Below are 22,717 nucleotides of genomic sequence, written 5' to 3' on the forward strand. Positions count from 1 at the left end.
TTACCTTTCAACTCTTTTTGGGATAGCCCATTTTCCATTTGATTGCCTATAGATAAACCTGAAGTTAATTTCCTATAAAAAACATCTTGTATCATTGACTTTATTGAAGTTTATTGTGTTTATTGAAACACATTGGTTTGAGTCAGCTTAGGACTCTCAAAGAAAGAGATGTTATAAGAAGGAATCATAATCGTTACACTCTATATTAGAAAATATGATGGAGGTTAACTTCTCAGTGAAATACATTTGAACTATAGTTTCTGCATATTTGTTCTCCAAAACACTCATGTACATACACAAACTCACACACACATATACACACTCATATATATGTATACATGCATACTGACACACATTTTCTTATAGTTTCATTATTGAAGGAAAGAAAGTATTTTATACACACAGACACACACACACACACACACACACACACACATACACACACGTGCAGAATTTGGTTTTCACTCTCACCCACCTCTCTGGTTTACACTCCTGCTACTCTAGGTCAGCCACGTTAAAGTTCAGATAGAAGAGATTTATAATTCCTCATTCATCATGCTTTTTAATTTTTTTTGGCCTTGACTCAGATTATCATCTCAAATATCTCTGTGCCACTAGAGAGATGTGCAGGCACAGCATCGTGGAGGGTATGGTAAGGCACAGAAGTTTATAGAAAAAGGAGTCATTGAAGTGTTTGTAGGAGTTTATATAGGACTTGATTGACTCATGTTTCAGATAGATTCTTCTTGTAATTTTGTGGAAGATGAGCTTAAAAAGAACGAAAGTAGTATCAGCAAAAGAGTTGGGAAGGTGTTATAATTTTACAAAAGAGAAGATAGTAACCATCATCATTATCATTATTAATAATAGTAGAAACAATCATAGGAGCTAATGTACCCAGAGAGTTGGAGTGCACAGTTTGTGGCATAACCCAAACTTGACTTTATTTTGTCTTCCACTATCCTGTTGAATTCATCCAATAAGGTGTAGTGTTACACTGCACTACAAAGAAAACTTGAGCAGGCTTCTGACTTTTCTGCTCAGTCTTAAATAGTCATCAGTACTGCTTCCTCACAGGTTCATTCACTCAGAAATTAAAAGTAGGCAGACAAAAATGTTAATCACATTAAACACAAATCAATCGTTATTTCAGATAAGACTTCTCCCTTCTCTCCCTTCCTCACTCCAACCTGCCTTTGAAAAGAAGGTATAATCAGCCTCTGCTTTCACCACTCCCACACTTTCCTGAAGTTTAGCTGCTCTTTAACTCCCAGCTTGGTTCAAAGGAAGGATAGTAGGGAAAAGAGGCAACCTGGCTGACCCTTTCTCTGTTGGGGTGTTTTCACAAGTTCTTTGAATGTTCACAGTACTGTGAATCCTATGAATTCTCAGATTGCATTTCTGCATGCTGTGTAGGTGTGGTATTTAATTTCCCTGTTGACCACTCCTTTTCAGTGAGTTTCACAGGTGGGCAGCTCCACACATATGCTGTAGTCTACATATGTCCCCAGAAGTTCCTCTTGGACAGGACTTAATATCAACTGACTCCCCTTTCTGCCCCCGAGTCTTACATTTGCTCCTTTTGAAACACACAGCTGTGATGGGAAATGAAACCCTGCTCTCACTCCAAACTTCTCCACCAAAGCAGTTTGTCAGGCCATGTATTGATTTCTAGATTTCTGGGTGAGAGCAATATGCCTCAAAACTGTAGGTAAAACGTATTAAGCTTTCGGAGTTTTCTCCTTAAGGTGCAATCTCTGTATGTTTGATATGGAAAAGAGAGTAACCTACATCCTACCTTCACCTGGGGAGAAGAATGAGTCTTCACCAGACCTTTTTGAAGAATTTTTCTCAAACTGATCTCTTGATCTTTTTTACAGTCTCATAGTAAGTGAAGTTTCAAGTATCGTGGATACAGTTTTTGACTCTTTTCTTCGTAAACCCTTCATATCCTGATCTGATTTTATGATTTCATGTCTATTATATCTTGTTGGAAACTTAAATTTCAGCATCATGTTAAAGCACTATTTTTGAGCATTTAACATTTTTGGCAGGCACTGTTATAAGAGCTTCACATATATCAGCCCACTGACACCTCACAATAACCCTGAGTCGAATAAATCATCATCTCAGTGATTCCTATGAATGTACTTATAGTGGAGAAAGATAGGAGGGCATAAATTCCAGGAGATATTTAGGGGATATAATCAGCAGTAAGTCTTGATTAGAGGTTAGAGGTGATAGAGAAGATCAGTTATGGCTCTCTGGACTCTTAGCAGGAACATCTGGTTGGATGAACTTGCTATCAAAGAATAATGTGTTTAAAAAGTGTAGGATGAAAACTCTTTATAAAGGGTAGAGTTTGTGGCTATACTTTGGACAGGAACTGCCAAGGGTTGGTGCTTAACAGGTGGTTCAGTATTAAAATCTGAATCTCAGGAAAGAGATGTGGGTACAAGTACAGATTTGAAAGACATTAGTGTACATGTGTGCTGAAACTCTATTGATCAAACTTGCAAATCTGAAGGTGCAGAATAAAAATAACAATGGACTGAGCTGGAACCACTGGGAGCAACAACATTCCAAGAGAAGATATTAGAACCAGACAAAAAAAGAGTCAAAGAAGAAGAGATAGGAAGCTACAAGGAACACAAGAAGACTATCATATGCCTGAATTTGTGAAGGTAGTGAGTTGCAGGAGAGTAACATTATATGTAGTGTTAATGTCACTAAAATAAGAATTGAAATAGACTAACTAGAAATAAAAAGTAGGAGGTACTTAGAACACTCAGTAAGAAAAGCTGTATTACAGACATGTGGTAAATCCAGAGTACATTAGGTGAGAATTGAATATAGTGTTTATTAGTCAAGATGCTTGCAGAAAGCACACCTCATTAAAATTAAGGTGACTAGAGGAGAATTTTATAAAGGAGTGATTTATAAAAATGAGGATTGGGAGTAGAAAAAACACAAAGGATAATATAATATCTTAGAACCTAAACACAAGGCTCCATTACCACTTCCAAACCTTATGGGTCATGAGATCATGAGGGCTAAGAGAAAAAGAATTCTATGTAGAGGGCCATCTGAGAGAGGTAAGAGTTTCAGTCAAGACACTCAGCCAGAGTGCTGCAACCCCACAGGTAAATGGATATTTTTATCTCACTTTCCTTCTGCCAAGCTTCTATGTGTGTTTCATATTGGCAAAACTCAATTGGAAGCTGTAGAACAAGGCAGTTCATTGATGTAACCCATATAGGTCAGCCCAGATCTGGAGAGGCACATGTAAGATACCCAGCACAAATGTGGTAAAAGCAAGTGTTAACATCGAGAGCAGGCTACTGTTTAAAAACGTGTCAGTGAGAAGGAAAAGAAAAAAAAAATCAGCTGCAACCAGAAAGGCATGAGAGTTCAAAGAAACGTTTTTAGGATAAGCAAGCGTTGAGCATGTTAATAGGCTGTAACGAAGAATGCCTTCGAGGAGGAGAGGTTGAAAATATAGGGAATAGAGTTATTCATTCATAAATTAAGATTCCAGGGGAGAATGAGATGGGATCAGGGACACAGATTAAGGAATTGGTATTAAACAGGAAGAGGGCACTTCTCCATCTGATATTTCAGAAAAAAAGAAAGAAGAATACATGCATATGGAGATATGTTTCATGTATGAGAAACATTATATTAGGGTGGCCTTTATTTTCTTTATAAATTGGAGGATAAAACTACTAAGGGGGAAGGCTGTTGAGTAGGGGGCACCGTGAAGCGTGTTTTCTACGATCTTTGAGAAGAACGAGTAAGTGGAATGACAAGCAAATACATAAAGGCTCAACCGGGGGGTCAGGTACCTTCTACCACTTTCTCAGTGTTATGATTTTCTCAGAAGAACTTATTTACTCATTAATGAGTAGATAAACTCACAAAAAGAAAACTCAAAACAAATTATTTACTCATAAAACTTATTATTCATAATGGTAGAGAACACAGATTTTAATACTGATTCAATTCAGGGTTTCGTTATATATGCGTGACAGAAGAAACATAGGGATCATGGGCTAAAAATTCCTACAAGACAAACAAAGCAGATGTACTAGGTGAGGGTATGGGAAAGCTAAATGGAAAAAAGGTTTTGGTCAGAGAGTTGACAGTGCAATCTGTCTCTGAGGTTGAAAAGTTTCAGATGATGGCTTTAGGAGGAGGTAGCAGGAGAGTGGACATGAAGGTATTAAAACTGGTGTGGACAGAGAACTGAGATCTTAAGGTAGTGGTTCTTGAACACATTTAAGCATAAGAATGACTAAAAGAATTAAAAGTGCTAATATTTTAAAACCATCTATGAAGATACTGTCTCAATAAGTCCAGACTGGGTCTGGCGATATCTTTCTTCTCTCCTTAGGTAACTCATTGGATTGGTCTTAGTACTATCCTCTGTGACAACAGAGGCTTAGGGGCAGGCCTCACTTGGAAGTTGACTTCTAGGTTGAAATCTAGGATGGAGGAGGGAATTGGGATGGAGAGGAAGACTATGAGAACTTAAGTTTTCAGTCTATGATTAGGAGGTTGTTAGATGACAGTGGAACAGGTTGAGGTCCGTGTGGCCAATTGGTCTGATGCTCCAACCAGGAAATACAAACAATCCAAATGTTCATCAGGGTTGAGGAGTGATTTTTGAAGCAGCAGTAGAGCATCAGGAGAATGCCATACTTCTCTGCTAGGGCAGTATATTTTTAGTTACAGAAAGGGCCACAGAGAAAGGAATGTCCCTAAGAGTTCCAGTTTTCATTAAAGGCAAGATAAGATAAAAGCCTTTTGTGGAAAGGTTGAGAAGGTAGGAAAGATAATTCACAATCAAAAGAGCATTGCAGAGAACATGGGGGGAAGTTTGTAGTTAGGAGTGGGGCATAATGTTTTGATAAACTCAGAATAAGTTTGAATGCATTTCAAATGCATTTGAATGCATAATATGAATGCATTATGTAATTTTTATTCTGTTAATGCTGACCATCTAATAAACTTTTAATGGAATTTGTAGACGACTGTCTTACTTAGAAGGAAGACATAACAAGAGAAACTGCTAGCTTGAATTTAATTCTGCCCTCCACAAAAATGCTTATTTTTAATGTCATCTTGACAGAAACTTTAAGTCATAGTAACCACGTCATCCTGCATTGTTTAATAGAGAAAGAAGGGAATTCTGACAGAGGAGTCAGGCTTTTGAGAAAAAAATAATAAAATAGAAACATTTTATTGTTATCTCATGGTCAGAGACATTAAAGAGCAACTCAAAGGAGATGAATGGAGGATGCTAAAAATATAATTCTGATTCTACATTGGTGAATAATTGCAATGAAAATTTTAAAGCAAGGTAAGGAAAATAAATTCAGTTGGGTGGAGAGGTTTCCAAAGATCGCAAAAGTCAGAAGATGTGTTTAAGATGAAGTGAAGAGTATGTTAGTAGGGAAGAGTACAAAGCTGTGTCATGTTCTTTTGAGGACAGGACTATAAATAAGGCAAGTGCTGGATCTCACATATTAATGGAGAAAGGATAGATAAGATAGATAATTCAGAAAAGGTTTTCAAGGATGTTTAGAAATCTTGATACCGTACTCTGTAAGGAACGATTAAGCAACTGTAGCCAATATAACTAGTATTTCCCCCGCAATGTCATCATTCTCTCTCTATTGGGTCTTGTTTCTCTATCCCCCCCAATGACATCTCAGGTATAACTCATAACTTTCTTGTTCACTTTTCAGTGTTAGTTTAATTTTCAAGGATGAAAAGAAATCCAGTCCCATTAAATAAAAAGTTTGATCCCCTATCTGGTTTAATATGTCTTTTGTTCTCCCTGGCTCAGATTTAAAATGGCAGTGATGGAAGTGGGACATGGTCTGCTCCTTTGTTATTCCTTTACCTGGTTCTTTAATACCTCCTTAAATCAGAGACTCCATACCGCTAAGGGACTTGCAAGTGTGTGGTAAAAACAAGATTGTGTCTAACTTAAACAATAGGAGTATGCAAAATAGAATAAAATAAATTTCACTAGGTAGTATTTCATTGTATGATACAGAAAAACGGAAAACAAAGGCTATGAATTGTGAAGAGATAAAGGTCGTAGTTGAAGTAATGAGTAAAGTCCACATGGTCATAGGATCGGTGCTGGTTCTTCAAAGTAAGATAATACAAGGAAAGAGAGCGGCAGGATTTGTATGGACAAAGGACATAGAAACTATAGAAGAGGTAAGCAAAAGGCATGAGTGACAGGTTCGAAGGCTGATGAGTAACTAATTGTGGAAATATAATTTGTAGTCCCATTAAATTCAGAGATTAAAATACATACCATGTCATTTAAGACACAATGGCATGGTTTTGTTTTTAAGGGAACTACCAGTTAAGGAGTAAGAACATCCGGCATATGGGTAGGTACATTGTGAATGTTTAAACACATTGAATATATCGGTCACATATGGGTATAAAAGTACCATGTTGATTCCTGACTCCTGCTCAGGGCCTCCTTTGTCAGCTGCAGAACAAGGATGTAGCAAAAAATCGAATTCGTTCTATGAAAGTCAATTATTTAATTCTACTTACAATGGAAAATGTCATTACCAGTAAGGATACAGAAAGATAATGAGAGCATTACTTGGATTTATCTTACGCCACTGTATGCAAGCCAAGATAATTGGGACTCTAAGCTTTTGAGTAGTTACCTTTGGAAGCAAAGATTCAAATAAATGATTACACTGCTTTCTTTGATTGTTTATTAGAACATAGCAGTTTTAACAGGTAGTGGGGGAACACAGAATTAATAAAAATGTAAATGTTAACAATGTTTCTTATTTCAAAAATCTTACTTCTCAAAGGAGAAAAATGTTTTCATCTGGTTAGAAAATTTTCTCAAAGTTGACTACTACGTAATATTTCTTAACAGAGCTTTGTCTTTAACAAATACTTGCAACATAAGTTTGAAAGAAACTATGATCTTTCCATTTACCTTCTTCTTGTTTTAATATAAAACATTTCTGTTCACAATAGTTTACAGCTATAAACTATTAGTTTTTTAATATAGATTTAATATAAACTGTATATTTCTATCATTTTAAAAATAGTAATTATGTGTGTGAATATGTGGTATAGTCTAAATTTTCTAACAAGAAAAACTAACAATAGTAAATATATATAATTTATAAAGTGATCTAAGATAAATCATTTCATCTAGTTATTTTACCAGAAGGATAAAAATAAAAATCCTTATGTATTCTCCCTTTAAAAGTGGAGATTCTGCAACAAGAGACTAATAAAAATTGCCAGGGTTATATAACAGGCAGATGTCAAAACCCAAATTCTTCCCCAGGACTTTTACAGCAAGTTTGTACATCTTTTCTATATATAGAAAATCAACTTAAAGGTATACTTTAATGATACATGACTAATCTACCTCTTAAGCATCTGATGTCTAAGGATGGTCTTATACTATAAAGACATTAAAGCAAAATCATTATTCAGTAATAACAAAAATTTTCAAATATTATTTTGATATTAAATAGGGAACACAATTATATAATATCTTTCATATTTATTTTCATACTTATAATATTTTTATCAGCAACTAGAAAAGGCAAAGTATGAAACAAAAGTTAGTTAAAATATAAGAATAAAACTTAAAAAATATATAAGAGAGGAAGCAACTTTTTATTTGTTATCTCATTTGGTAAATTATGTTGTCTTTTAAGAGAGAGACAAAGGTGGGGGGAAGACAGAGAAAGAATGTGTATGCTACAAGAGCTTTCATGAAAAGAGAAATAGAATGATTTAATTTAAGATCAATAATGTTGTGATCCAAAGGTTCTTTCTCCTTTGTAAGGATGGTGGCCATTAATGAGCCTTCCAGAAAGGAAAAAAGATGTAGAGGCAAGAGTAATCTGTAACACAGTGAACACTGCTAGAGACTAGTGACCCATGGAAATGGAGTCAAAGCAAGACAAGTCAAGGTAAATAAGCAAAATGTACCACCAAGGAGCAGAAGGAGATATGGGTGCCTTTTGAATTTTGAAGTGAGCATATAATTGCTAATTTGTGGATCAAGAGTTGAGTCTGTAAATCCATAGCAAAATGAGAAAGATATAATTTTATATTTTAAAGCAGGGGTCCCCAACCCCCAGGATCTAATGCCTGATGATCTGAGGTGGAGCTGAAGTAATAACAATAGAAATAAAGTGCACAATAAATATAATGGGCTTGAATCATCCCAAAACCACCCCCACCTCCCCGGTCCTTGAAAAAATTGTCTTCCACGAAAACGGTCCCTGGTGCCAAAAAGGAAAAAAGGTTGGGGATCGCTGTTTTAAAGTATCTAGCTACACATTATGCAAATCCTCAGTAACAGAATTTTTGGTTGTTCCTACTACTGTTGTGTGTGTGTGTGTGTGTGTGTGTGTGTTTATATATAATATATATATATAATATATATGTATATATACATTTATGTATATATGATGTGTATGCTTTTCTCTCCAGAATGTTCTCTGTGATCAGGGATTTTTTAAATGTCTCCAGGGCATAAATTTAGTTTCTGGAACATCACATGTGTTCAACAAATATTTTTAGAACTAAGGGATAAATAATTGATTTGGATAACTTCAAATAAATACATAATGCTGAAGGCCAAAGTTAGGATCCTAGTAATTTTAGTCGGTGTCAGTTCTGAGTCATCATTATTGATTCAGGTATTCAACAACATAAACCATCAATATTATGCCAGCTTCAGGACCCTACTCTTAAATTAGAAGAAATAAATTTATGAAGAAATATTTGAAGGAAGCAACTAGAGGGTGGGAGAATGACCCCGTGGAATAAATAGGCCATCAAAGATGGGAACTTGAGGGAAGCTCACAGGTGACTTCTTCTGTGTTAAATACATGTTTTGACTTTGCATCTGAAGCTAAAATCAGAAAGTAAGGATAAAAACAGAAGTCAAAACCTCATCAAGGTAGAATAGATTGTATATTTTGTGCATCTAGAATCAAGCACAGTGCCTTACACATTACACCTGTTCAATTAATATTTGTTTAGTGGGTGAATGGACTCAAGTGGGCTTTTCTTTACCATTTCATAAAAAGAGTGAGAAACTATAAACAGGGATAACTGCAATAAATTTTAGGAAGTCCAATAACCTTTCTAACTTTCCCGTTCCTTTTTTTGCTCTCCTGTCTTTTTTGTGTGGTTATTCGCTGGGAAAATCATTACAGTTTGATTTGTCCTTAACTTCAGAGGCAACAGGAAGGGGAAAACTGGGGAAAGGATAAGACAATGGAAAAAGGAACCCTATGCAAGAGAAGGGGTGATGAATGCCATCAAAGAAGCCATAAATTTCTCTGATGTTTGGCAAAAAATGAAAGCCAGAGAAGCAAACCTAGGTCTGAAAAATGGTCCAGTGGCTTAACACCCATTCATTAAATTTAGCATTCAACGAATGAAAAAAACCTGAGACACCCTATCTCTAATATCAATATTCTGTCTTCATATAAAGACTTAACGCTCATTTATTTTCAAAGCATTAAAGAACCTGTTATTAAGCCTGTAAGTTTTTAAACATGTGACTTTTCCCCTTTAAAAATTAAGTTATAAGAAATATTCCAGGAATATGGCAGCAGCAGCACATCCCTCTGAATATCCCACAAACATAAAAATATAGGGAAACTAGAAACATGGACTGCATCTAAAACAAAGGTAGGTGAACAGGTATTCTAATGAACCCACAAAATGAGTGTGTGGATCAAACTACGTACAGGTAAAAGATTAATGCAGTTTCAGCATCTGTAGAGGAGGAAGCAAAGGAGAGCAAGAGGGTGTGGGGAACACCTGAGAACAGACATGTCTCCTTTCACAGATGAGTCAAAGGGAAACACTGTACAGTTACAGTAATTATATCCGGACATATGAACCTCAGAACTAATCGACAGAAGCTTCCAACATGGACAAATTCTATACTGAGGGGAAAAAAAACCTGTTAGTAGTAGAATCTGAATTAAGCGAGGAATGAAAGCAGGGCAAATGCAGTGACATGAAGTGTGTGTGTATGTGTGTGTGCCCACGCATGCACACATATGTGCATAATATAACAGAACCAAAGCTATCCATATTGATTAATCAATAAATATAAATGGCTTAACTCATCTATTAAAAGAAAATGTATTCATATTGCCTAACAATCCTAAATCCAACACTATGCTGTATATCTCTCTATACTACTATGAACTGATCTCCAAGTTCTTTTGTTAAGAAAAAAAATCAATGTAGGGAAGAGTTTGTAGTGTATATTAGTATTTATCTAAGGAAAGAGGGGTGTATAAGTAGTACATATGTATCTACTTACATTTTAAAAAATAAAAGGATAAATCAAAGCTAGTTTTTGAAAAGGGGATTGATGGAATAGTGAAAGACAGAACTAAAAGCTGGACTTCTTTGAATATACCTTTTTTGGTGAATTTTTCTTTGGGAGCATGTAACAATTTAACATAATTTTTTAAATTAATTGTTGAAAAGCATTCCATAGATATTAAAAATAAAATGAAAGAAATGAAGATAAATGTCCATCCAACTAGAGGTATATAACTGCACAGTAGGGTACTAGCCAATGAAGCTTTTAATCAAAGTAATGTTCTGTACTTTTCTACTGTAATACACCTTAAGAACTAAAAGAACTACAAAAAGTTCGTGTTATCAATAATCACATTGGTATGATTATCCTAAGAATGTTCGGTTGGTATCGTGAGATATGACATATAAGTCAATTGTTCTCTTCAAGTATACTCAGTGTCACTGAACACCTCTCAGCATGGAGAAAGGAGAGATACATGTGAGACAGAAATGAAAACCTGTGGTCCAGTTTGAATTGGGAGTATGAGTATGACATTTAGATAATGTATTTTATATGAAAACAGTGAACATCCTTAAGGCATAGTTCGCGGCCATGAAATATGTCTAACAGGAGCCAGGGCTTTTTGGCAAAATACTTGAATCCAGTTCTAGACCAGAAAGTGAACAAGTTGAAGCTGGAACATCTTGTTATACTACATAGCAAATTGAACTGTTTCCCACAAGTCCAGCTGGAATAATTTGAGCATCAATAATGGATAAGAATCTCTTCAGTGGATTTAAATATATACATGTATATCTTTATACAGTTTATATAGCTCATAAGAATACTGAAAACAAAAAGCAAATAACTGTTCACAGTTGGAGAATGCCAGTTAACCAACAATTTCTTTTGAAAACTAGTGGGTAAAAAAAACTGAGCATTTATTTCACCTTTCCTTTATGAATTGTACCACAAATACAGTGAAGTTTAGTGAAGTTTCTCTATATAGAGGTACTCTATAGTGAAGTTTCTCTTTATAGAGGTACTCTAGATAATAAATAAAGAAGGAATTACAATATCACCATTTCACAATTCCTAATAAATTAATGGATCTAGGCATTGATCATTAATGGCTGCTAAAACCAGAGACAGCCAGATATTATGTGTCTCCTGATGAAGGAAGACAACCCCCTTTTTGAAGGAGTCTTACTTAAATAATGAGTCTGAATCTCATCTAGTCTCTAGATCCAACTCTCGATTTACAGAAAATACAGAGTATATTAAAGACAACTTTTAGACAAATTATTTAACAATGATTGCTCCTTTTCTTGGATCTCATTATTATTTACTAATTATAGCTTTTAAAAACATGTAATTATTTATCAAGTGCCTCAGCCTTCCAGAACTTTCCCAGTTCACTGAAGGAAAATTCAAACAGGTTTAAAGAAAGAAAAAACCTCAATATTAAATATGGGTATGATGCAAATCAGTTCAAGGTGGATTCTGGTTAGCGCTGTGCTGACAGGCAGGCTAATGGCATTCTCTGAGAAGGATTACCTCTGAACGAAAGTGTATCACTGAAATATGAATGTAAAGGAAAAAGATTAAATGTCTTGTTTTGAAGTTAATTTAATCACAGAGCTTTGATATCTATCTCCTTTTCATTCCAAGGATGTTCCTGATCATTATCAGCAGAATTTGGTGTTTTTCATTTATTTTTTCTGACAAATCACATTATATACTTGTGAGATGTCTGAGTCCCTGCCTATAGATAGGTTTGAATTTTCTCAATACACACTCAGTGAAGACTCTACCCCTCAGATATTTGTGGAAGTCACTTCAGCAATTTAAAAAAACCCCAGAAAACAGGTGGTAGTTTTCTCCTTATGAAGTAATGGCTTCTTGTGAAAGGTTTAGTTATTCAGTCATTTATTCATTGTCGTCAAATATTAAGTGCCTATTATATGCCAACTTCTAAGGGTGGTGCTAGAGATATAATGATTTACTTATTAAATTGATTTAACAAATAGATTATAGTACTCATTATATGTTGGACGTCTTTACAACTGGCATATCTGTGATATAAACACAGAGAGGTTGGCTCCAGATTCTGCGTCAGAGGTTCCCAAACTTTTTCTATTCTTAGTATTTTTACTATAGCAGTAATTCATTTCATGGTATTCCTAGACCAAAAAAATTTCTTAGAGTTCTATTATTACCTATTTGGTTTCCCAAAGTTAATAATAGTAGTATATGTGGTATCTGACAGATGTCCCTGTGTTTTTCTCAAATATTTAAAAGATCTTGCGGCACTCCTGGGAGTTTACTGCATGCCCCAGGTTCCTAGGTACAAAGTTTGGGAAATGCAAATTTACTTGTTTAACCACTATACATGCTGCTTACATATGAAAAAACAAAAAACAAAAAACAACAACAAAAAAACAGTGCCTACTCTTAGTCTGGACTCTGACCACAAAGAAACCAGAAATATCCTATCAATTTAAAAATTATTTTTAAAAATCAAGGTGAGATATAAATAAAATTATAGCTAAAAATCAAAATAAAATTCCAATAAAAGTGTACTTCAAAGTGTTGGTTCTCAGTCATGGTCTTCTACTGATACACTAGAATGTGTGTAACAGTTGGCAGAAGTAGTATAAAAATGCTTTAGTATTAGCTAAAGTACTCAAGGTTTGAGAGTGATGTACATTTTAAAAATAACATAAAGGCAATTCAGAGTTATCACTATTATGCACTTTCACTTCCACACATTTTATTGAATGGAGGAAATAAACTATCATATGTATTGTATATCCAGCTCATTAGGAATTGTTAATTACTATCTTGATATAAGATAGATCCATGAGTATAGGTAATATACATGAGTTCATTGGGGTCAAATCTTTTGCAGAAAAATAAAGTCAAGAACCACTGTTTAGAGTATCATAAAGGCAGCATGATAAAGTGAAGAACATAGGTTTTCAGTATGCGAGTAGAACCCTGGATCAACCAATGAAATAACTGTGAGACCATGGGCAAACTACCCAATGTCTCTTACCACATCAGTTTCCTCATCTGTGGAATGGGCAAATAATATTTAATTTGTATCTTGTTCTGAGTTAAATAAGGTACCAAGAATGCTTACTGCTTGACACGCATTATTAATTAAATAAATACTGAATAAATGAAGTAAAGAAGGGGTATTATTAAAAAGTTGACTTCATGAAGTATTATATGAATAATATAATCAAAATGCTATTGTATTTCTGAGGGGTAGAAATTACACCTTGAGGGATCAAAAAAGATTTATAGGAGTGGATTTTGAGGGCAGCTTAGAGCAGTGACTTTCAAACATTTTACCATGACCATACACACACACAAAAATGCATTTTTATATGACTCATTAAAACTTTATGTTGGTAAAATTTTAATACATTCAAAATAATAATTTGCTTTCTATATTTGATGCATCTTGTTTACAGCATACTAAATTATTTTTATGTCCCATAGTTTGAAAGAAACTGATTTAAAGTATGGACAGAAACCGAATCTGAGTTTTTATTTCAGAATCAAATGGTACACAGATAGGGACTGATCCTTCTAATAGTGCAGTGGGCTAAATATGCTGCAGATACTACCAATCAAATTACAATATTTGGAATGTATTACAATGGCATATATGTTTCACATCGGTGTGCTCACTAGAATTAACAGAAGAAATATTGAAGATTTAGGAGTAATAAATACACACACACACACACACACACACACACAACTATAAGCTGAACCATGCTCAGGCAGCAATAGGAGGAAGCCAGTGAGTAGGGAAGGTTGTCGGTAAAGCATGCTTTTTCCGTTGGGCAAGTGCCCGTGTTGGTGTTCTACAGGGAAACAAAGTAAATCTTGGAGCCATGGCAAGGTGGAGGGGGTCAACCAGAGATTCTCTATTAAATCAGGGTCATTGATGAGAGCCAAAATATTCCAAATCAATTTTAAATACTGATTCAGTAGTAGGAGAAAACTCAAATCATCTCTGATGAGAAGCACCCCCAAGTTTAGGTCCTAAACATTTTCATAGATTAAACTCAAAATCAAATGTTCCAAACATGTAAGGAAACAAGCCACTGTGAGTAAAAGTCAGCAGGAAGGAAGGAAAACAAAAACAGATTTAGACCACCAAGAACATCAGATACTGGAGTTATTAGGTGAATAATACAATTATGTATGAATGTTTAAGGACAAACAGATAAAATAAGCAAATAAAATGAGACCAAAAAAGTGACCAGGCAATTTCACAGAAATGGCTAATAAATATATGAAAAGCTGAACAAACTCATTAGTAATCATGGAAATTCAAATTAGATCACAATGGATGCCATTTCACACCCTCTAGATGAGGCAGAACTGAGGTCTGGAAATGTTAATGTTGGCAAGAATGTGAAGCAATGGGAACGTTTATACTCTTATTAGTGGGAATGCAAATTGGTAGAATCATTTTGTAAAACAATTTGGCATTAATTATAAAGATGAACATGTGCATTCTCTACAACTTGGCAATTCTATTCCATAGAAAACCTCGAATGAGGTCTAGTAAGAGAAACCCATGTAAATGAGATCCCAGGTTTTTACATATGAAGTCTAAGAGTAAGGTGAAAATAAACTATTCTTAAAGAAGGGGAACAAGGAAATTTGCCTAGGTGGTAGGGAAATTTTGCCTGGGTGGTGGAAGAATTTGGAATCATAAGCCAACCCTCATAAAGATTTGAAGTTCAAAATCATGCTACATATTATGTATGAAACCCTCACCAGTTAATTTAATTAAAAATTATCTTTTGTTGGTAGTGCCCCTAGGAGACTGATATAAGTGTATGTAGATCTCTTAGAGGACTCAACTTCCGTCCTCTAGTAATTTCCACAGGAATAATCTATGAAAGGAATAGGCGTGGTTTTAGGTATGAAAGTTATGCAGGGACTCCCTCCCACAAGGTGTTCTAGGTCTTGCTATTGCCAAATGACTGACCTTCTCGGCTGTAGAGACTAACATTGAATAACTGGTCTCCTACCATCCCTTGAGACCTCTTTTGTTCTGGAGGGGGCAGTGGGTCATCCTTCCATAAGTGACACCTTCTCCTACTATGGATATGCCTTCCCTGCCTATAGTACTTTTGTTTTGATTTAAGGTGGAGATAAAGTAGCAAGTGGGGGTGTGATGAATCCTACCTAGTAGAGGGAAAAACTGATGTAGGAGAGAGAAGGGAGAATTGCTAGAGCAAAGTCCGTGAGCAATGAACTCCCTATCAGGCTACTCATTCTTGAAATGGCAAAGTATTGGGCGTTATGGTTAGTTGTAGTGGTTCTGTTGGTGCTTGTCCAAACCACTTTTATCAGAAGGTACATCCATCCCCCAACTGTTGAAGTGCTGTCTGTTAATGGCCCACCGTTGTTTCTTTCCAGGGAGAATAAGCTATAATCTAGGCCAAATAGGAACCTGGTTGCCCAGTCTGCTTATGAAGGGCTACTCCCATACCTTACCCCCATGCTAGGTCAATGTCTGTGAAACAGCTTGTGCTAGATTCCCCCTTGGAGAAAGACTGAAGCTAATTTATAGCTGAGATCCCTTTCTTCCTTACCTTACCCTGCCCCAGGCTGTTATCCTCCTCCTAAGCCCTTCCTCAATAAACCTCTCAAACAAGAATTGTCTTCTCAGGTTCTGTTTCTAGAGGACCCAAACTGAGATAACTGTCTAGATCCTTATCTTCCATATGTTCTTTTTACTAAAAATACGTTCAGCACTTGCCTACATTCATGCCATTTAGTAAAAGAAAGAAAAAGAAAAAAACGCTTACCTGGTTTGTCCTACTTCGGTGTATTTTCCCAAGGTGAAAACTCTTGATGTATGTGAGGGCGGAGAAAGGGATAACTCATAATACTGATTGTAGGATAGCCTCCTTTAACCATTAATCAACACCATAAACACAGTAGATTTTTAAATTTTTCCGGTTTGGTATGTGTTATTGTATCAGATAGACGATTGATAGATAGATAGATTTGGTATTTAAGAGTAATTTCTGTTAAGCTTGTATTTTAGCTTAAATTGTAACATCCTTTATTCAGAACTTTGAAAAATGGAGTGGTAGGAATAACAACAATTGTTCATTAATATATCTTCCATCTCTGAATTATTGTCAAATGCAAGTATTCATTGCTCTTGATGGAAAGTCCACTGAGAGCAAATCAAAGAGAAAATTGGCAGGAAGCATTAACTCCTAAAAATGACTTCATTTTCACATATTTAATATATTCACACAGTGTCAAAATTCATCCCAAGTTTGTACCTTTAATCAGAGTACCAAGCACATTCTAACAGCTTGAGCACTTAGTGGTGTTCATTCTTTTAAATGGAGTGGGGATATTTTCCAAGACCTCTTAATTTTGCAAGATACAATAGGTAAACCTTCTGAAAAAATGTATATGATTTTATTTCAGGTATAATTTAAGATAATTAAAAACTATTTTATCAGTTGTATCACAAAATTATCCAGAGGAAATCACTATTTGATTTTATTTAAAATATTTAATATTTTTAAAACCTATTAAAATAAAATTATGTGTCAGACCCATTATATTTTAACAGTATACATATTTATTTTTATAGAACATAGAAATTAATAAAATTATTTCTGAGTTTTTATATTATTATTGTTAAATATTCCCCCAAACCAAATTCCAGATAGAGAGGCACACATTTACCAAAGGAAAACTATGGCTCTTGGCATATTCTTGTCTTGCTCCATAAATAATATTCTTGTTACACATTATTAGTCTTATTATAAATTAGTCATGAAAATAGTACATGTATTTATGCTCTTCTTATAAAGATAATGAAATTAGATCCATTTGATTTTAATTCTGCTTGCTTTGTTTGTAATCTATTTCATAAGATGCATCTTTAATTTATTTCAGAGTAGTTTTTAATATTATTACTAAAATATTTTTTAATTTAATAATGAGGATAGACTTTTTCTGAGAGTAAATAAGTATGATTTGGCTGGCAGGTTTGACAGTAAAGGGTGCCCATGCTAAATAGTTTTAATAGCAGATATGCTGAAGAAATTAATCAAGCCAAATCTACAGCTCCATAGTTGTGATGACTATATATCTATATATCTATGTCTCTCTCTCTCTTTCTCTAATTCCCAATAAAAAACATCTTATGAAAAATAATACACTGGTAAAGTTGCAATAAAGTTAACGATTTTTTGATTTTTCCAATATTTTCTTAGTGTATGAGGTTAAACAAGGTGCCATTATGTGAAATTGTAGTATGTACAGTAGTTATTTGATAAATCTGGGAAAGTATTTTTGTGCTCTTTCCAGATACTTACCAAGGGATGGGCTCCAATGACTGGGTATACATTCGTTATAGAGCAGGAGGTTTAGAATTTTTTACCTGAAAAAATTGAAGGAGCATGTAACCTGATCAACTTTTTAGCTGATAGATCTTTAAAGAGATTTTCTTTTTTTCTTTTTCAAATGAGAACTTGTTACCTAGGATTTTTAGCATCTCATCTGGAACCAGTTAAAAGAATTGAATCATTTTACTAAAAGGCAACTTCCACTCCCAATTACTTAGTTATATAACAAGGCTTTTAGCATTCACAGTTACAAAAACAAAATATAGGAAGAGAACTGATATTGAACTAATTTTCTAAATAAATCAAATTCATTCAAGGAAATATAAACTTTAAAAAAGGCCTTATCAACATCCTTAAGACATAATTACAAATAAAATATTTTATGCTTACTAATTCCTTTTCAAAGTTTATAAGGTCAGTGCATTTTGATCAAACTCTTACTAATGATAATGCCTGAAACTCAATCCAGAATTTTTTTTAATGCTTAGAATTTTACAGAAAGAGGAAATAGATCACATTACAATATTTTAAGTCACGACATTTTGCTAAAATTATGTGAGAGTACGAACAACAAAATATTTCCATACATAAATTACATTAGGATAATATTTTTTGTGTGGTAAATTGAGTGGAATCAGAGTTATAGGAGAAAAAGAAACAATAAATAAATAAGCAATAATTCTTTTGAATGTTAAGGGCTTTCTTTATGCTTAGTGTGTGTTCCCCCTTACCCCCCAAAATGATTGAGGATGTTCAGTTACTTTTGCTGAAAGCAATAATTGGAACCACTTGACTTGAAACAGGATTTGTTGCCTCATCTTTAGTCAGTGTACCCTATCGACACTCATATTTTGAAACTATTTCTTTTGTAACTCAGCAATGTACTATGGTAAATTTTAGGTTGATGAGGAAAAAAATGTAGGCTGTCTTTCTTTTACAAATTGGGAAAAGGACGATTATGCAAGGGGAGTGGAAAAGGAGACCAGTAAGCTGTCAGGACCTCAGGTGCATTCTCCTGTACATCAAGTATAGGAAGGAAGGCATAGGAAAGTTGAGGATGTTGCAACTGATTAGCTTAAAACCACTCCTGCTAGAAAAGTCTTTGTGTATTCCTAGGATTACACGTAAGCCAGATGTTTGGAAGACACCAGCACTAGAGTAACTGTGTAGATGACCAGGTAGCACTAAGTACCTTTTTAAGGTAAGGGGTAATCAATTAAAAGTGAATCAGCAGTGTGATTGTGTGTTTTTCTCCAATGAACTTTAACAGCTGGAGTCATAAGTGGAGTAAATGGACAGTTAAACAGGGCTGGAGTTTTGCCTTAGTTATGGCCAGAGGTTGAAGGTATATACAAGGGAATTAAATCTGTAGCAAATTAACTGGGAAATGAGAAGGGGAGAGGGGTAGGGGGTAAAAATGTTGTTGGAATCTGTGTAATAGATTAAAAAAAATATGAGGTGATGGCATGAAAGGGGGAAGTTTAAAACTGAGGTTATGTAAAACATACTCTATGCTCTTTGTTACATCCATACAACATGTAACATGTAGGAGGCTTTAGCCCACTATAGCACCTCTAGTCCATTGTTCTTATTTTACAGGTGAAGACACTGAGACCCAGTGACTTTAAATGAGAGGGTTTTGCCTAAAATTCTAACAGGACTAGGACCAAAATCTGACTTTTCTGATTATCGTGTTCATTGCTTTTTTCTATCCCTCCCAAAGTGACTTTTTTTTAATATATTGTTTTCATGTTATATAGGCCTACCAACTCCCATAGCGTTCATATTTTTCCTCCTATGAGAATACGAATGATTTCTTACAGGTTTACTCTTCTATGTGTGGGAAAGATCCTACTGATAATATTTTGGGTCTGTTCTTATGTCAGTGCCCTGTGGAATCACAATCTTCAAACATGTAAAAAATTTTCACTGCAGTTAAAACTTTTCTGAAGGCATCAGTTACAAATATTGCAAAATGACCTTCCAGAATCATGTAAACAGCTAAGAGCATACTAAATCAATCATAAATTATACCTGCTTACTTGGCATATATGCTTTGAAAATGAAGCAACACACACACACACACACACACACACACACCCCACTGTTGAGAACATGTCTGTCAGTTTTTAATGGAATGAAATACTTCAGAGACTGCCCAGAGATATTTATGGTACTTATGGTCATGGCCATGCTTTAGAAGAGTGCTCCTAGTTTTCAAAGAAATAATGATGTCATTTTATGGGAAACTTTGTTTTCATCGTCAATAGTAAATTGAATAGAATTATTGTTTATAATATCCTAATCATGCTTGGTTATTATGTCCATAAACTTTAGCAGGTACTACTGGGAGAAGACATGCACAGTTTGTGAGAGTCATAAAAGATACATAGTCTGTGTTTGAATGTTTCCCTCTAAAAGGACTGTTATTAGTCACAATTTGAAAATGTGAGATGTCAGACGTTATGCTACATTAAATTCTTATGACTGTAGAAATAAGTAGGTTATACATGCCTTGATAATATAAAGTCTCCTTCAAACAGGAAAATATTATGGGCTTGTAATGCAGAAAATCTTATTTCAGAAGCAAATCCTCAGACTAATCAGTGGAAAATGGTTTCTTAGAGTGACATACTGCATTTTATTTAGATTGTATGCATTTTAGTAAAATTGTTCTAAGTACTTCTGAGCTTACCTCAATAAAGAATATGGTTTTATAATTTCAAGCTAAACAATTTTTATAGATAGAATTCTTTTTAAAATTGCAAGATTTTACTGCACTAGGAGTTGTTCCCTGGCTTCCTATATTTACTTTTCCCCCCAAGACAGTAAGTATATCTATATTTTCTAGTTTTATTAAATTCTTACTTGCCTGTATGATTTTGTTTAGTTTTAAATGTATCCCCAACTGCAGTTCAAAATTCAGAGCCTCTACACACTGTTTACCTAAATTCATATAAAGCATATATTCCTATAAATTTTATGTGAAAACTGGTCTCTAGCTTACCAAACATTGAAGGATTGGCTTAAAATTTACGTGACCCTAAATCTAAATACATTTCCATCTCCAGGCTTTCTATTAAAATCAGAGTTGTCTGTGGTTGTTTTATAAGCCAGCACTGTCGATAGGCAATCAGACTGAAACAGCATTTTATCCCCTATAAAGTTTTTACCCAGCTCCTCTCAGAAAACATATAGAGAAAAAGTATAGATATAAGTTTTCATCCTAGTATTTTGCCAGGATACGGTACTTCATTCACCTTTTTATCCATTCAAACAGATATTCAGTGGATCCTATAAACATTGTGCAGCATTATCAGCTTCATTCTAACCCACTTAGCATGATCATAAAGAACCTGCCTAGAGAAAGGCATTTAAGAAAGAATGATAATCACTTTGAATTTTGTTGTGATTCCTAGTGTAGAAAAGCCACATAAAATGCTGATGTTAAGTATAGATGTAAACCAAGTTAAAAAAAAACACCAAGAACATTTTATGTCAAAATGTCACTGTACTACCTAAACAAAAGACAATTGTTTATAACGTAATAAGGCCATTTATTCCATACTAGAGTCCAGTGGAAAAATCAGGGTGGCCAGCATATGCTGAACCATTAATAAACGGATGCTCTATCATATGTTATGGGAGATTAATATATTGACTGAAAGTAAAATTGTATGAGAAGCACATTTCTCTCAGTGCCAGTGAGCAGCAGATGTAGATGATATAGGCAATGTAAAGAAAATTTCATTGTCCGATTTATAAAGAAATCTAGATAATAACCATTGAAGAACATTCTAACCACTAGTAAAGAATTAGTAGTGGAATTTCAGGAAAACATACTCAATGCATAGTCTTATTCTTTAAAAATGATAAGAATGGTGGTAGTCATTTTGCAATATGTAAGTGTATCAAATCAACAGGTTGTACGCCTTAAACTTACACAATGCTACATGCCAATTACATCTCAATAAAGCTGGAAAAACTGATGAGGTAATTTTCTCAGTATTCTACATTTTATTATTCTCTGGGACTTAATTCTGTCTCCTTTTCCATGCCAAGCTCTTCTCTGACGATTAAATTCTCAGTCCTCTGTACTCCCAGAATACTTTACTGTATGCTTGGATAGCTCTGACACCTGCATAATAAACATGGTCACACACAAAATGGTATTCAAGGATGTGAACATTTTCCTGGGAATGCAAAAATCAGGTGTGTTATTTATCAAAACTTGTCATAATAATTAGTACAGTCTAGCATGCACTTACACTGTTAGGAAAAGTAGTCAGTTGAAGAGAGTGAGGGAATATGAATCTAGATAGTGTGGTCTCCCACACACTGCCTCTGCACTTCTCATCTTTTTAATCAACACTATGCTGGTTCGTTACCTTCCCATAACTACTCAGTTATGAAAATGATACTGCCCCTTCTTACACTGAGGGATATCTACCTTAATATCTAAAATTTCTTTGTTTAGTTATCTCAGCTATAGAAACATAATGGATCCTAGTCATATTGGCTCTCAGTAAAGAATCTTGTATCTGCTGAAATCTCTATGTATGTTACCCACCAAATTTCTCTAAATGCTAATAAGTCATTATGAGTTTTTTAAAAGGAAAAAAAAAGCAAAAAATTGTTAGTTTAAACTTTTATAATATTTAATAATAATGAAATATGTACAATATTTAAAGCATGATGTATCTAAACAGATATGAACTAGTATAAAGAGATAAGACATAGAGAGTTTATTTCACTCTAAGAATGAGGAGAACTAGACAAAGAAATGGAACTTATATCTATTGTGAGGCAAGAAATCCCTGGAGTCACACACTTGCATATGAGTTATACTAAATAAAAAAGGAATACCAGACATAAAGTCATTGAATTGAATCATTTTCTTTGTGATTTGGTGTATTTATCTAGCACAGTATTTTTCAAACTGGAGTCC

At 34.5% G+C, this 22,717-nt stretch overlaps 1 protein-coding gene across 10 annotated transcripts in view; it reads right to left on the bottom strand.

Moving 5' to 3' along the window:
• The window catches only part of LOC309627547 (bifunctional heparan sulfate N-deacetylase/N-sulfotransferase 4), an 865,109-nt gene that overhangs the window by 194,953 nt on the left and 647,439 nt on the right, over positions 1-22,717 (bottom strand). Inside the window, exon 2 of one of the 10 annotated variants that reach the window (XM_082389633.1) lies at positions 17,740-17,804. The exons of the other annotated variants lie outside the window; for them this stretch is intronic. The gene's annotated coding sequence lies outside the window, so the exon portion shown is untranslated. The remainder of the gene's footprint in view (positions 1-17,739; positions 17,805-22,717) is intronic. 10 annotated transcript variants of the gene reach the window in all.

The sequence above is a fragment of the Balaenoptera borealis genome, assembly GCF_965194805.1.
Source record: "Balaenoptera borealis genome assembly, chromosome: 4".
Taxonomy (NCBI): Eukaryota; Metazoa; Chordata; class Mammalia; order Artiodactyla; family Balaenopteridae; genus Balaenoptera; species Balaenoptera borealis.